The sequence below is a fragment of the Puntigrus tetrazona genome, chromosome 5, assembly GCF_018831695.1.
Source record: "Puntigrus tetrazona isolate hp1 chromosome 5, ASM1883169v1, whole genome shotgun sequence".
NCBI classification, from domain to species: Eukaryota; Metazoa; Chordata; class Actinopteri; order Cypriniformes; family Cyprinidae; genus Puntigrus; species Puntigrus tetrazona.
The window spans coordinates 1,821,639-1,835,000 of NC_056703.1; the positions used below are offsets into that span (position 1 = coordinate 1,821,639).

The 13,362-nt window shown below is 41.3% G+C and overlaps 1 pseudogene; it reads left to right on the top strand.

The window, feature by feature from the left end:
• The first annotated feature begins 981 nt into the window (after positions 1-981).
• LOC122346043 overlaps positions 982-13,362 on the top strand; it is a 24,105-nt pseudogene continuing 11,724 nt past the window's right edge.

The following is a 13,362-nucleotide window of genomic DNA, read 5'->3' on the forward strand; positions in this document are numbered from 1 at the left end:
TATATAAGCATATAACGGAGCATGGGTGACATCCAGTGGATATTTTTGATATTACACCTCATAGGGTCCTCGGTAGTTAAAAGACCCTTTTCTTATATCTTTTATTCAATTCAATAAAACAATATATTGTCCTAAATAGTAAATTAAGGCACAATACATTAAAATAGGAAAAATACAAACGTATTAAGAGGAATCCTAGCAGGTTTGCGTGCTTATTTCAAAGCTGGAAAATAGCTAAATAATGAGCGCTTTTGACTTTTGTGTAAATAGCTGTTGTACTATTTTATGTACTGTTCTGAAACAGCTAAAGTTATACAATGAAAATTGTAATTGCTGTGACCATAGTGTCATTTTTACTGTGATTGTTTCTTGTAAATAAAAATTTTTAAATAATATAAAATCAATAGCTGCAGTACATTCACTACTTAGAAACTAGTACATAGCACATATATTTACAGTCATATATTACATAAATTAATTACTTTAATTAAACCACCAGGGTTGCAATGATTGCAGAAACCATGGGTGTTGATGAAAAAACCTTTTGGAAAAAATTATTATTCAAAAGATGATAGCTGAGTTTTTCCAGAAAAAAAATGACCTGAAAAACAAAAAACCAAAAACTGAAAAAGTGCATTTAAATAATTACTGGTGCATTATTTATGACATGTTGATATTGTAGCAACTTTTAAATATGTTTTTATTTTTACGGTAAAAAGTTGAATAATTAGCAACTAACAAGTTACTGTAAATTTCGTACATATTGTTTTTATCCATGTGCATATGTGTGAATGACTATGTTAGTTACATTCTGTTGATATTGCAAAAATAAAACAAACGGTATAAAGCTATTAACTGCTGCTTTTAGGCTTTATTTTATGCCTTTATTTTGATACATTTTAAATGCTTTTATTTTGTACTGGAAATTTAACTTGAAACGAACCAACGCGTTTTGATCAGGCATTTAAAACAGCTATCGCCTGGGTCCTAAAGGAGACCCGATCGCGGGTGGAGACTCGATTTCTCGCGACGGCAGCAGCAGCAGCTTCATTCTCAGGTCGGGAAACTGACAACAAGCGAAAAGAGAAAAACATAGAGAAATCTGCATCCATCCTGCCGAGTTTCTCTATCCGGTGGAAATATATCGATATATGTGATCTGAATCGACAGTCGTACGTTCAATCGGTGAGTTATTAGCGCGCTCTGTGCGGTTATTCGCGGGTTTGGGGCCGATTTGTCGCAGGATGTCTCAGTGTTTGTGTCGCTTTGTTCTGAGCAGCAGCCATTTTTAATCGGCTCACACATCAACAAGTCCCCAGAAACCCTCATTAACGCATTGATTACTCATTATACCAGTCGATGTTAATTGAACACCCGCGCTGCAGCGCTTTCTGACCCGGTTTGAAGCTCGTTTGTCGGATCTGGTGGAGTTTATACAACAGAAGCGGCTCGAGGCTAATGTCAATAGCATTGCTAAAGCCCTCAGAGAAGACCCGTAAAAATCGCTCGCGTTATAGTAATTGTCGTTTTTACCAGCTCTCGCGCTCGTGTTTACATCCTCTAGTTTGTGATCGTGTTGATTTCGCGCGTGTGAAACGAGCGGTTTGTTCAATAATCAGATTGAAAAGCCTCTGTTTACATCTCATGCTAACTGTACGTTCACGGTTATCGCTGACAGATGTGTGAGCTTCGTTTAGCCTGGCATCAAAACATTTGTATAACATTATTACATCACGCCGATTTCATAATGATCGCTTGTAAAGAGCGCGCTGTTAAACTGCCAGTATTTCTCAGGGTTTTCTCGTCAAGTCTTACTGACGTGCTTCTCATCTAAACAGATTTTTTTCTGTCATAATGAATCTGAGTTTGGCACTGATGATGATGATGGTGATCTTTTGCAAGTGTGAGCAGTGCATCAGCCATTTTTGCAAATATGCAAGCAAGCACTGAGTAATATTAACAATATGCAATTTACTGTAGGGTTAGGATTCGCTCGGGGTTAGTTGCTCGCAATTGTGCATCATTTTCTTTAACGGATATGTTAAAGGTGCATAACCTGAAACACACTGTCAAATAATGTTAACCAAAATTAAATTGCAGAAAATGCCCTCACCCTCAGGCCATCCAAGATGTAGATGACTGTTACTTCATAAGAACGGAGAAAGGCCTGAGGGTTCCTTTAAAATCATTGTTGTGTGTGTCTTACAGCATCCTCATTGTTAGTAGTCATGAGTATTCATGAGTCTGTTATTGTCATTTCTCTTATTAATATTCGCTTCACAATGTTACATTTGCAGTTTTCTTTTAAATTGAGGATGCTCATTTTGAAGTTAAAGCCAAAGATGTAAGCAATTTACTTGCCCTTATGTAATTTTAATTTAGTTTTCTTTTCTGTTCTGCATAAGGGCATAAATGACAAGCCAAGCATCTAGTTGTTTTTTTACTTCGTTAAAAGTAGTTCATCAAAAAAAAATTTTACTTCACACAGTATTGCTTTCTTCTTAAGAACACAATTTTTTTTAAAAATGAAATCAGAAAAATATCCGTCCCTCCTTGGAAAGTTGATGTAACCAGTTCACGCAATGTAAACTTGATATAAGAATGAAATGGTTTCTTTTTTTGAATAGAAATGATTACATTATTTGAGCAAAACAGTTGATGCTTTTATTCACATGAGCATTGTTCTCCACTCACATAGTGAGCTCTTCAGATATGGAAATAGAAACTCAAATATGCTTTCTTGATCCATGAGAACAACCCCATTGTCTTCTGTTAACCATTCTTGCCTTGCCTGCTTTCTCCCAGTGTTTTCTGTCACCGATGGAGTTTTGGTCCCATGCCGCTCTCGCTTCGCTGGCGACACTTCATTTCCAGCGATTTTCATTGATTGATTAATTCATTGATTCGATTGCTATTTAAACTGAATCGAGCTGGACAAATGACGTCTCTGAATTAAATAATGAAATGCTTTGATACTGTTAAGCGCTGTGAAACAATCTGTATTGTTAAAATTGCTATATAATTAAGTGACTTGACTTGCTGGGCATGATTTTAAGACATGAATGCAGAGCTCATGCGTGTCATTTTGGTTCAGTGTTTCTGGTTTGCATCCTGCAGCAAGTCGTAGTGTTTCCATGTTCTCACCGAGACAGCAGGACGCTTCTGTTGTGTGTCATGTGAATGTTGATTTCACCTTCAGCGTCATCTCCAGTCCAACACTTGTCTGAATAATGTCTTTTGGGCTAATTGAAGTTGATCGGAGTCGTTATTCTTTCCAAGATTGTGTTTTGTTGACCGGCTTTGAAATGCGTCTGACCCTCATCCTCTTGTGTCCGGGTGGAATGATGACGTTTCTGTGGCATAGAAACGATTATTCATCACAGTTCAGAGGATGTGTTGGTGGGACGTGTTTTTTTTTTTTTTTTTTTTTTTTTCCTGCTAACAGTTGTGTCATTGTGTGTGTTTCTCTACAGAAACAGACGGTACTGAGGAAGAGGTGCAAAGAAAAATTTCCATACTCGATGACATTACATCGCAATGTCCGATCGTTTGGGGCAAATAACCAAGTCCAAGGATGGGAAAAGCAAGTATTCATCACTCAGCCTATTTGACAAGTACAAAGGGAAGTCAATAGAAACTCAGAAAACCACAGGTGAGATGCAAGCACTGCATATGTACATCCATATTTAAATGCTTGTGGAATTGATGAAGAAAGCCTGTTACATAAATCTGGAGATAGTATGTTGTGTGTGTGTGTCTCATAGAATCTCAAAGTTCAGAAATATACTGCTATTGCAAAGCAGAATATACTTCTTAAAGTAATCTTAATACGGTTCATTTAAAGATTAATTATATTTTGGTATATCACAGTTTTGTAGCCGTGATTAATTTAAACCGAAAACATTTTGTGCAGCGCTATTGTTTTAATAAAAAATGGAACTGTAAATTATTGTAAACCATTAGATTTTTTTAAATGTAAAGAAATGCATATTTTTAAATGTTGCAGTCATTTGATGACCCCTTGTTTTGATAACGTGTTAAAATCCTAAAATAGAAATGGTTCTGATAATTAACATTTTAGGACTGATCAAGGTCGTTTTTTTTTTTTTGTTTCAATTAATACAAAATCAAAGTTATGTTTGTTTGATTTAATTCAACCATTTAAATTAAATCCATAAAAGTGAAAACTAAAAGCGTAAATGTGTCAGATGTGTCGTAACACCAGAGCGGCAGCAGATTTTGTATATGTGTGTTAACCGTGTGATGTTTTCCCTTCCCGTGTCACTGTTTTCACACTTCTCTCTCTCTCTGTCACTTGCAGTTGTTGCACGACATGGCTTACAGAGTCTTGGCAAAGTGGCCGCTGCCCGGCGCATGCCCCCTCCCGCTCACCTGCCGAGTCTGAAGTCTGAGAGTAAAGGAAACGATCCCAACGTGATTATCGTGCCCAAAGACGGTACAGGATGGGCAAACAAGCAGGATCAACACGATCCAAAGAGGTCAGAGCCAACGCTGCTGCGGCGTCAGCACTGCTGTCCATCACGTTCACTGAAACATCACTGTGTGTGAAGTGAATTGAAGGACAGATCGTGAGACGTAGAGCCTTTTTTGGGGATACTTTGGATAGGGAAAAAAAAGTAGTTGTGATAATCTAATGTGATTTCATTTCAGAGCTGATACATTTAAATGAAAATGCTGCTAGTAAAAATGTGGAACTGTTTTGTGTTTAATGTATATCTGGAGTGGTATAGACAATTTTTATTATTAGTGCTTCGGTTACACACCGTTTTATTGTAGTTTATATAGTGTATATACTAATGTTATACTACATGGCCGCTGAATGCTTGAATCTGATTGGCTGATGAACGTTCTAATGTGTGCAATTATTTTCATGGAACTGCACAGCGAATGTAGTTTCAGGCAGCACTTTGAACTTCCATTACAAGGTCTAAAATGACTTTTTGTAATTAACAACGGACACGCTGGATGAGATGTGGAAGAAATAATCCTACACACAATAGCGTTTAAGCATGCAATGATACGCGTATCATGTGCAGAATGGTTCACAGGCATTTTCCAAATCAAGCGATCATCCTTATCCCCCCAATATGCGTATGCATGCCGAGTTTTAAGTAAAACGGACAAATACCGTGAAATATATCATCTAATCATTGTCTTGAGGTGTGGGAACCATAGTACCTCCTGCAGTATTTTTCTAATAATTCAACGGCCCGAGTCAATTATTCTTTATATATTGTAAGATTATAGTGTGTGTGTGTTTAATCATATATCAAATCTCACTGTTAACTACAACTTCAGCCTCAAAATCCTGGTTACTGTTTATTAATAGTTAAGATGAGGTATGGATTAACTACAGAATTTATTGGGAGTTTCAATCGATATTTTACAATTTGAGAAGCAGCACACTATCCCACTGTCTGATGTCAGTATAAGTTTTGGGACAATTGGCTCAAAGGTCTAGGTATCCAGCTCTGTTATTTTGCATTAATTTAGATATTAAAAGTAGGCAGTGTCATCCCGGTTATATACATTATAACTGACAACCTGGGATGAAGACATTGAGAGTGAAACAGCTATTTGGATGCTAAAAGAAAGAGGAATTAGATCTTAATTACATCTCAAAAACAAAAACCTGTCAAAAGTAGACCCACTCAGTTTTATTGAAGACTTAATGAATGATGGTGACAGCAGAATGAATGCAGAAGTGTACAAAAACATCTTGCCGCTTGGCTCATCAGAAAGCACTTCATATTTCAAGCTTGTTGTATGTATGAATTAGATTATAACAGAAATGACACACGTGGCAATGTAAGGGAAATTTGTGCATTTAACATTAGAGCGTGTGATGTCATGCACTACTGCCGGTGCAAAGCCATTGAGAAGCTGCGCCGTGGCAATAAAAAAAACAACCAAAACTTTTTTTAAACGCATGATTGAAAGTAACAAAACAAATGATTACTTTTCATTAAAATCTATTAATGTATTAATAGGGCTGTGTATCGATTCTGAAAGTTTTGGAATAGAGCCCATCAATGGGAATCGACTCCTCATTCAGAGCCTTAAAAAAAAAAGAATCACTTTCTGAATGACTTAAATGGACGATCGCATCACTTGAACGCTGCTGACATTTAAATTCATGAAAATAAAATGAAAGAAAACAAGTCAGTAACGTTACTGAGATCATTTGAATTTAAGGATGCAGTTCAAGAAGCACTTGCCTTCCCATGCTTGCTACAAGCAGTGATTACGAGAGATGAGTTAAAAGATTATTTTTAATTTTGAGATTTTTTTTCATTTCTATACACCTCCCTGCTGCTCGCTAAAATTGATTTAGAAGTCTAATCTGTTTCCTGATTCGTTCTTTCGGACATTTTGTTTTTAATGGACCAGTTATTTTACGGTGGAACTGGCTTATGCTGTCCACAATTTTAAGAGATCATGACGTGATTGAGGGTCTTGATCTTATTTCCATTTAAACACATTAAATATCAGCTAAAAATAATTCTAAAAGAAAACATCACAAGCACAGATTGGTAGTCGAGAGCTCATCTGATTGACAGATAAACCACTAGCTCTATTCATGTTATTGTTAGTGTTCTGGTTATTTTGATTCGGTGTACAGTATAATGGCATAATATGTGTGACGCATACAGTCAAGGTAAACTTCATTCAGCTGAACTTGCATACATTTATTTTTAGAGACTTTGTCTTGTTCAATTCATGCAATAAACACAGATCCCTGCCTAGCTGTGGGCTATGACAAAATTACATTTTTATATATTGCCTTTTTTCTTTTTTTAAATAAAGCTTCTGGGGAGGTAACTTTCCACTACCTTTTATATCTTGCAATAATGACAAGATTAGGTTCCTTCAATCTTAAAAATCAAGAATTGAAAAGGTATCAAACAGGGAGGAAGCGATTTTGGGAATCTATTCCAGAACCAGAAATCGGGTTCGACTCAAAATTTCTGAATCGTACAGCCCTAGTGAATAATGCTTCTGTTTGCTTGGGCAGCTCGCTGCTGTGGCTGGTTTATGCTAAAATAATTCATACCCCTTCAGTTGAAATATGCTCCTGAAAAATCTTAATGTGAAGGGCTATGTGGCCTTACCCTTCCAACTAAAAGTGAATCAGTACTTATGCTCACATCAGATGAACATAAACATACAGAGTCGCAAGACTCCATGGATCTTAAGTCCTTGTCTTGTGCTATCAGCGCTACATTTTGAAGGTCAGTACATACAGTTGAAATGAAAAGCGTAGATTTGCAGTGAGGTGAATGCTCTATTTTCTTTTTATCCACGTGCTTCAACTGAGTGATGTATGTAGTCATGTGAAATCTTTTGCTGGTTAAGTACGTACTTTGTTCTCAAAATACTTGGCTCTATTTCTGGATGCAAATGGCCATCACACATTGTCTGATTTCTTCCTGTAGTTCCGTTTGCATCATCAGCACAGCTGCCGGAGTCGCAGCCACCGCTGGCTTTACAGAAATCTGTCTCCAATCTTCAGAAGCCCATGCCAATAACCAGCCAGGAGGTACAGATGGCACGTTTATCATCTCTTCATAGTGCTAACCTGACGTTAATGTCACGTGTCTGATGCATGCGTTTCTGTCCCTCTAGAGCACAAGTACAGGTGGACCAAAGCAATGGGCACAGCTCAATGGAAAGGCAGTAGATCAAGATGGTAATCATACGTTTGCTCTGCTCAGACGTGTTTGTTGTGTATACTCATTTTGTTGTTTATACTCATTTTGCTCTGTTGTCCAGGTTTAAAGGTCTCAAGCCGACTGCAGCCCTTCTCTCACGAGGAATTTCCGACACTGAAAGCAGCAGGCGAACAGGACAAGGCTGGCAAGGAAAGAAGCGTCTTCGATCCGTCGTATGGGCCCGGACCAAGCCTCCGCCCACAGAGTGAGTCCTGCAACATATTCATGATTTCACTTGTCTTGAGAAAACGCTGTTGAGTGAGCCATTTGTTGATGTCTCAATGTGATGTGTTGATGTTGTCGTTGTCAGATGTGTCAAGCTGGAGGGAGGGCGGTGGGAGGAACCTGCAGCCCCCGGTGCTGTCTGCCACCCCGCCCTGCACAGACACGGACACCAAGAGCAGCGGCTCAGCGGAGACCACCCCTCCTATTCCTCCCCCCTCCTCATCCTCATCCTCCTCCGCTGCCGCTGCTACCCAGTCCTCTGATGTGAAGGAGCCATCGCTGCGGCCTGCTCAGCCCGTGCAGCGCAATCAGAGCAGAGCCCATCAGAGCCCATCAGCCCTCCAGTACCAGCACCACACCACCACCACATACCACGATATGCTGCCTGCCTTCGTAAGTCTCTGCCCTTCATAGCGGTTTTCCGGTGTGCTGTGCTTTCTTTGCTAAAATGCTTACTGGCTCTTTGTTTGTCAGATGTGCCTAAAAGAGACTCGTGATGCTCCAGGCTCCTCGGATCATGGCCCAACCACTGTGGTTGCCCCTGTGCGCTTTGAATCTAGGTTGATCTTCAGACCAGCGTTCCCTGCACCGGAGCCCGTCAAGTGAGTGTTGTGCTAATTACTCCAGTGATGAATGCTTACTGTCCTTTTCAATAAATTGCTGTTTTTCATGCCACAGTGGAGATATAAGAAGAGAGGCCCGCTTCCCCTCGTATCCTCCACGCCTCTGCCCACCCGATTCACGCCCAGGAGATAGAGCTCCCCGTCCTGCCATAATCAACCCTGAGGACCTGAAGGACCTTGATGAACTGGACAATGACTGTGAAGATGGCTGGGCAGGTGAGTGCTTTTTTTATTTTTATTTTTTTATTAATAACAGGTATTTTTATATATATATAAATATATATATATAAAAATTCTTTTTTTTTTTTTTTTTTTTTTTTTTTACTAATTTGCATTGTGATCTATCTGTTCTTCAGGTCTCCATGAGGAAGTGGATTATAGCGAGAAGCTTAAATTCAGTGATTTATGAGGAAGATCACTCTCCTGTCAGAAAGAATAAGATCTGGTGAGTTTCTGTTTTAATGCAGTGCGTGTGGTGTGAACGGCACTTTGTTGGAATTGAAGCTCACTCTGGCGCTTGTGTGCAGGGATGACTGGGACAACCATCAGGACCAGCATTCATCTCAGAGCTCTGGTGACGGTGCTTTTCCACATGACCCTGAGGAGGACTCATACTCACGCCAGCCAGAGCCTGTACCCTCCAGGAAGACCAATGGACGATTCTCCTCTGCTGAATCTCAGGTAATCTTCTGCATTTGTTTTTCCTCCTGAAATCATTTTATTTTTAATTGTCATTTTGACAATGTCTGCAGCAAAGACCAGCTGTAGGATTGCATACAAACCAGAGATTAGGAGGAAAAAAGTATAAATGCAGAAAATAAGAAAATGCATGATAAAATGATTATATTGTGGTTGTCAGTTGTCAGTGTTATTTTAATTTTGAAATTACTTATTTCAGCATTATTTCCGTTAGAACATCAGGCTAAACTAAATGAACACAATCAAAAAAAATGTAATTTAACTTTATTTTTCATGATTTTAAATTTAAGTAAACAATTTTGTATTTCTGTATTTTTAACTTTGATTAACCAAACTGTGTTCTTTCTAGTTCAGACAATTGTTTTTGGTGCTGTAATTTTTTTTCCTTTTAAGTTTGTCCCATCCGTCCAGACTCATCTAAGAGATCTCCTCTTTCTGTTTGTGTTTTGTAGCACCAGCAGAAGAACAGTGGCAACAGTGAGTCTGCAGAGGAGCAGGAGGAGCCACAGCGGCAGCTGCCTCCTCGTGGGAAGTTTGTGTCAGCTGATCTCTCTGCCGTGGAGAGAGCTCGCAGACGTCGCGAAGAGGAGGAGAGGAGAGCGAGGGAGGAGAGACTGGCTGCCTGTGCAGAGAAACTCAAAAAACTGGATGAAAAATTTGGAAAAACTGAGAAACCGGCACGCTCTGGAGAAACGCTGAGAGAAGCAGACGGCAAGGATTTGACTCAGTCTCCAGGTCGAAGGTCATCCAAACATAACCAGGAGGGCTGGCAGTATAGCACTAAAGGTATGCCTATATACTAGTTGGTTTATAAATGTAAGCTTTAGTTACACTTGTAATAATGGCAAAGATTTTCCCTGTTCTTTTTCACTACGCTTCTTAATGCCTAATTTTATTGTGTATGTAGAAGCGTCTGATACACCAACTGAGTCATCCAGTCAGGATTACAAAGATGAAGGTTGCAATTACCACAATGATGACGATGGTCCTGAGTCCACCTCTCCCCTCCCAGACTACGGTCGACACCAGAAGCCTGTGCCGACTCGCTTCCAGAAGCAGCACCAGCAGCAGGTGAGCTTTTACCCCTTACCCAATTCTTTAAGTAACAGGAAATGGTTATTAATTCAGCCACACACACACTCTGTATGTTTTCATTTTATAGAGTTCTTTTTTTGTGCTTTCTAGGAGCAGGTGTATAAGATGGCGCCGTGGCAGCAGTCGGGTCACTCCACCCAGTCCAGCTCTACTCACCCACAGAGAGGCTTTTACCCTCCTCATGTCCTGGGTTTTGACCCACGCTGGATGATGATGCCTCCTTACATGGATCCCCGCATGGCACAGGGATGTTCTCCAGTGGATTTCTACCCTCCTGGCGTTCATTCATCTGGTAAATTACAACATCCTCCCTATGGTGTTTGCAAAGTTAGATCAAACTTTGAATAATAAACATTTGACTTCAAAATATGAGGAACTCTTTTTAACTTGAACCAGTAAGCCAGACATTCCCAAACTGTTAAGTCAGTTTAACCCCTTTGGGAAATTATACATTTTACGCTCACGAGACAATGTGTTAAAATCTTAACACCACATCTGCATGTTCCTGGTTAATGGTCACACTTCATTTACTTGCCCCTTTTGAGAAACCCTGCTCCTAGCAACTACCTCGAGTGCTTTAGTGACCCCAACAATACTCCTTAAACACAATAGCAAACATGTATTAATACACAGGTATACAACAAACTACAGTACCTTATTATGAGTTCTGCATGGTAATATGACAGAACATATACGGTTTGTGTATATTGTGATATTTAAATGTAACTTTTTTTTTTTTTTTTTTTTTTTTTTTTTTTCCTCCTCCAAGGTTTGGTAAAACCTGTCATACAACAGGATCACCTGAATAGCCCTGGTTCCACCTCTGATGAAGGCTGCCATTCCAGCATGCATCAGGAGAGGAGGGCGCTCCACTGAGCCTTACCAAGTATGGAACCAAGACAGCTACTCTGCACGCAGTTTCACACCACCCTACCAGAGACAGCACGCAGAATTGCGACAGGGCTCAAGCAGATGACAGGAGTGATCAGTCATGTTCCAGACACGACTCGCATGAAGACCAGGGTCATGACCGCAGAAAGCCCAGCAGAGGAACTGCCCCATCAAAGTTTCCGGCAAGGCAGAGGCTCAGATGTGTTGCTCGGTTCACAGCGAAAGTTTCCCATGAAGTAGCCCATCAACCATTAATACTTAGCAGAACCCATCCTGGAGACGATGACCACAGGGATGTCTCCTCTGGTAGACATCAGAAAGAAGACCTTGATACCCGTGACGAGGCCTTCAACTGTAAGGAGAAGAGCTACGACTCTGATTTTTGGAGGAAAGACATGGGAAGTTTGAGGAAAGACAGCAGCAGTCAGGCCCAGTGGTCCGATCACGGTTCAAGCAGCAGCAGCAGTGTTAGCCAGCCATCTGAGTCCAGTGGTAGAACCCTTAGAAGGACGGGACCCATCAAGAAACCTGTGCTGAAGCCCTTGAAGGTTGAAGACAAAGAGAACGAGAAACCTAAAACTGACCCAGAGGAGAAGACTGTACCTTACAGGCTGGAGAAAGAAGTGGTCACCAATGTCTATGACCTGAAAAAAGATGCTCCAATTTTATCTAACAGGCACTCCGCGCCACCGCCCACTCCATCTGCTGAGGAGAAACAAGTGGAAGCTCAGAAAGTAGAGAAAATGAGCAACTTGCCTGAAGAGTCATACAAAGAGAACTGCTGGGATAGCAGCAAGAATCATTCTGTGGACTGTTCTGACAACAGGGATCCACCAGCACCTCGCCGCAACAATTGGATATTCATCGATGAGGAGCAGGCATTTGCAGGGACCAGGGGAGCGGGTCGTGGACGTGGCCGAGGCTTCAGAGAGTTCAACTCTCGCGGTGGTACTCGTGGAGGACGGAGTGATGGCAACAGAGGAGCCTACAGTAGTGCAGGTACACAGAGGCCTGCGCGAGGACGTGGTACTCGAGAGTTCAGGAGCGAAGATCTGCAGCGAGGCAAACCTCGTCGGCGCAACGTGAGCGAGACGCACAGCGAGGCCTCAGAATATGAGGAGCAGCCCAAGCGCCCACGCCAGAAGGCCACTGAGAATGGAGAGGCTTTGTATCCTGTGTCTGGAGAAGTCAAGAGGGCTGACAAGGAGTCATGGAGATCAAACAAAGTCTACACTGATGATCAGAGCGGCAACAGCGATTCTAGGGACAAGACAAAATCCGCTCGAGTTTTTGGAAGGTCATTGCCCCCTCGCCTTAATGCTGGATACAACCGTGGATTTGCCTCAAGGGACATTTCAACATGGAGAGGGAGAGGAACCCAGTTTGGAAGCTCTTCTGTGCAAGAAAACGGCTACAACTTTGGTGCAGACACGTATTCCAAACGTCATTGGTCAACGGGAGCCACTTAAGTACCCCCCTAAATTTACAGGCTCCTTTGTAGAGAATGGCGTTGAGGACAGAGATGGAGGTTACTATCTTGATAATGATAATCCTGACAACCGGCCCCTTAGAAGACGGCGCCCCCCACGCCAAGATAAACCCCCACGTTTCAGGCGTCTACGGCAAGAGCGTGAAGGAGGTGGTCAGTGGAATAATGAGGACTATGTTAATGGAGAAGTTACCAATCAGTGGCCGGGTCGTTCTAAGGGTGCAGAGGAGCACTGGCCCAACCACTATTCTGGGGGGCGATCACAGGAGATCCCGAGTCAGGGAGAGGATTGGGAAACTGGCTCTGAAAACAGCGATTTCAGCGACTGGAGGGAGAAACGGGGGCAGCATGGTGACACACTCACTGATGCAGGTCATGGAGAACCTGGGTCTGAGAAGAGAGAGCTCTGCAAGCGGGCTTTCTAGTCAGCGGCCAGTTGTCGACAGACAGAACCGAAGAGTGACACGCCTGTAATGGAAAAACAAGATGAGCCGGTCAACAGACACGCAGTCTACTGCTGGTTCCTCTGGTAGAAATGAGAGTTGGCAAAATGGCGTTTCTACCAACAGCAAACGGTATGCATCTTAAAAACATAAGTTAAGCACAT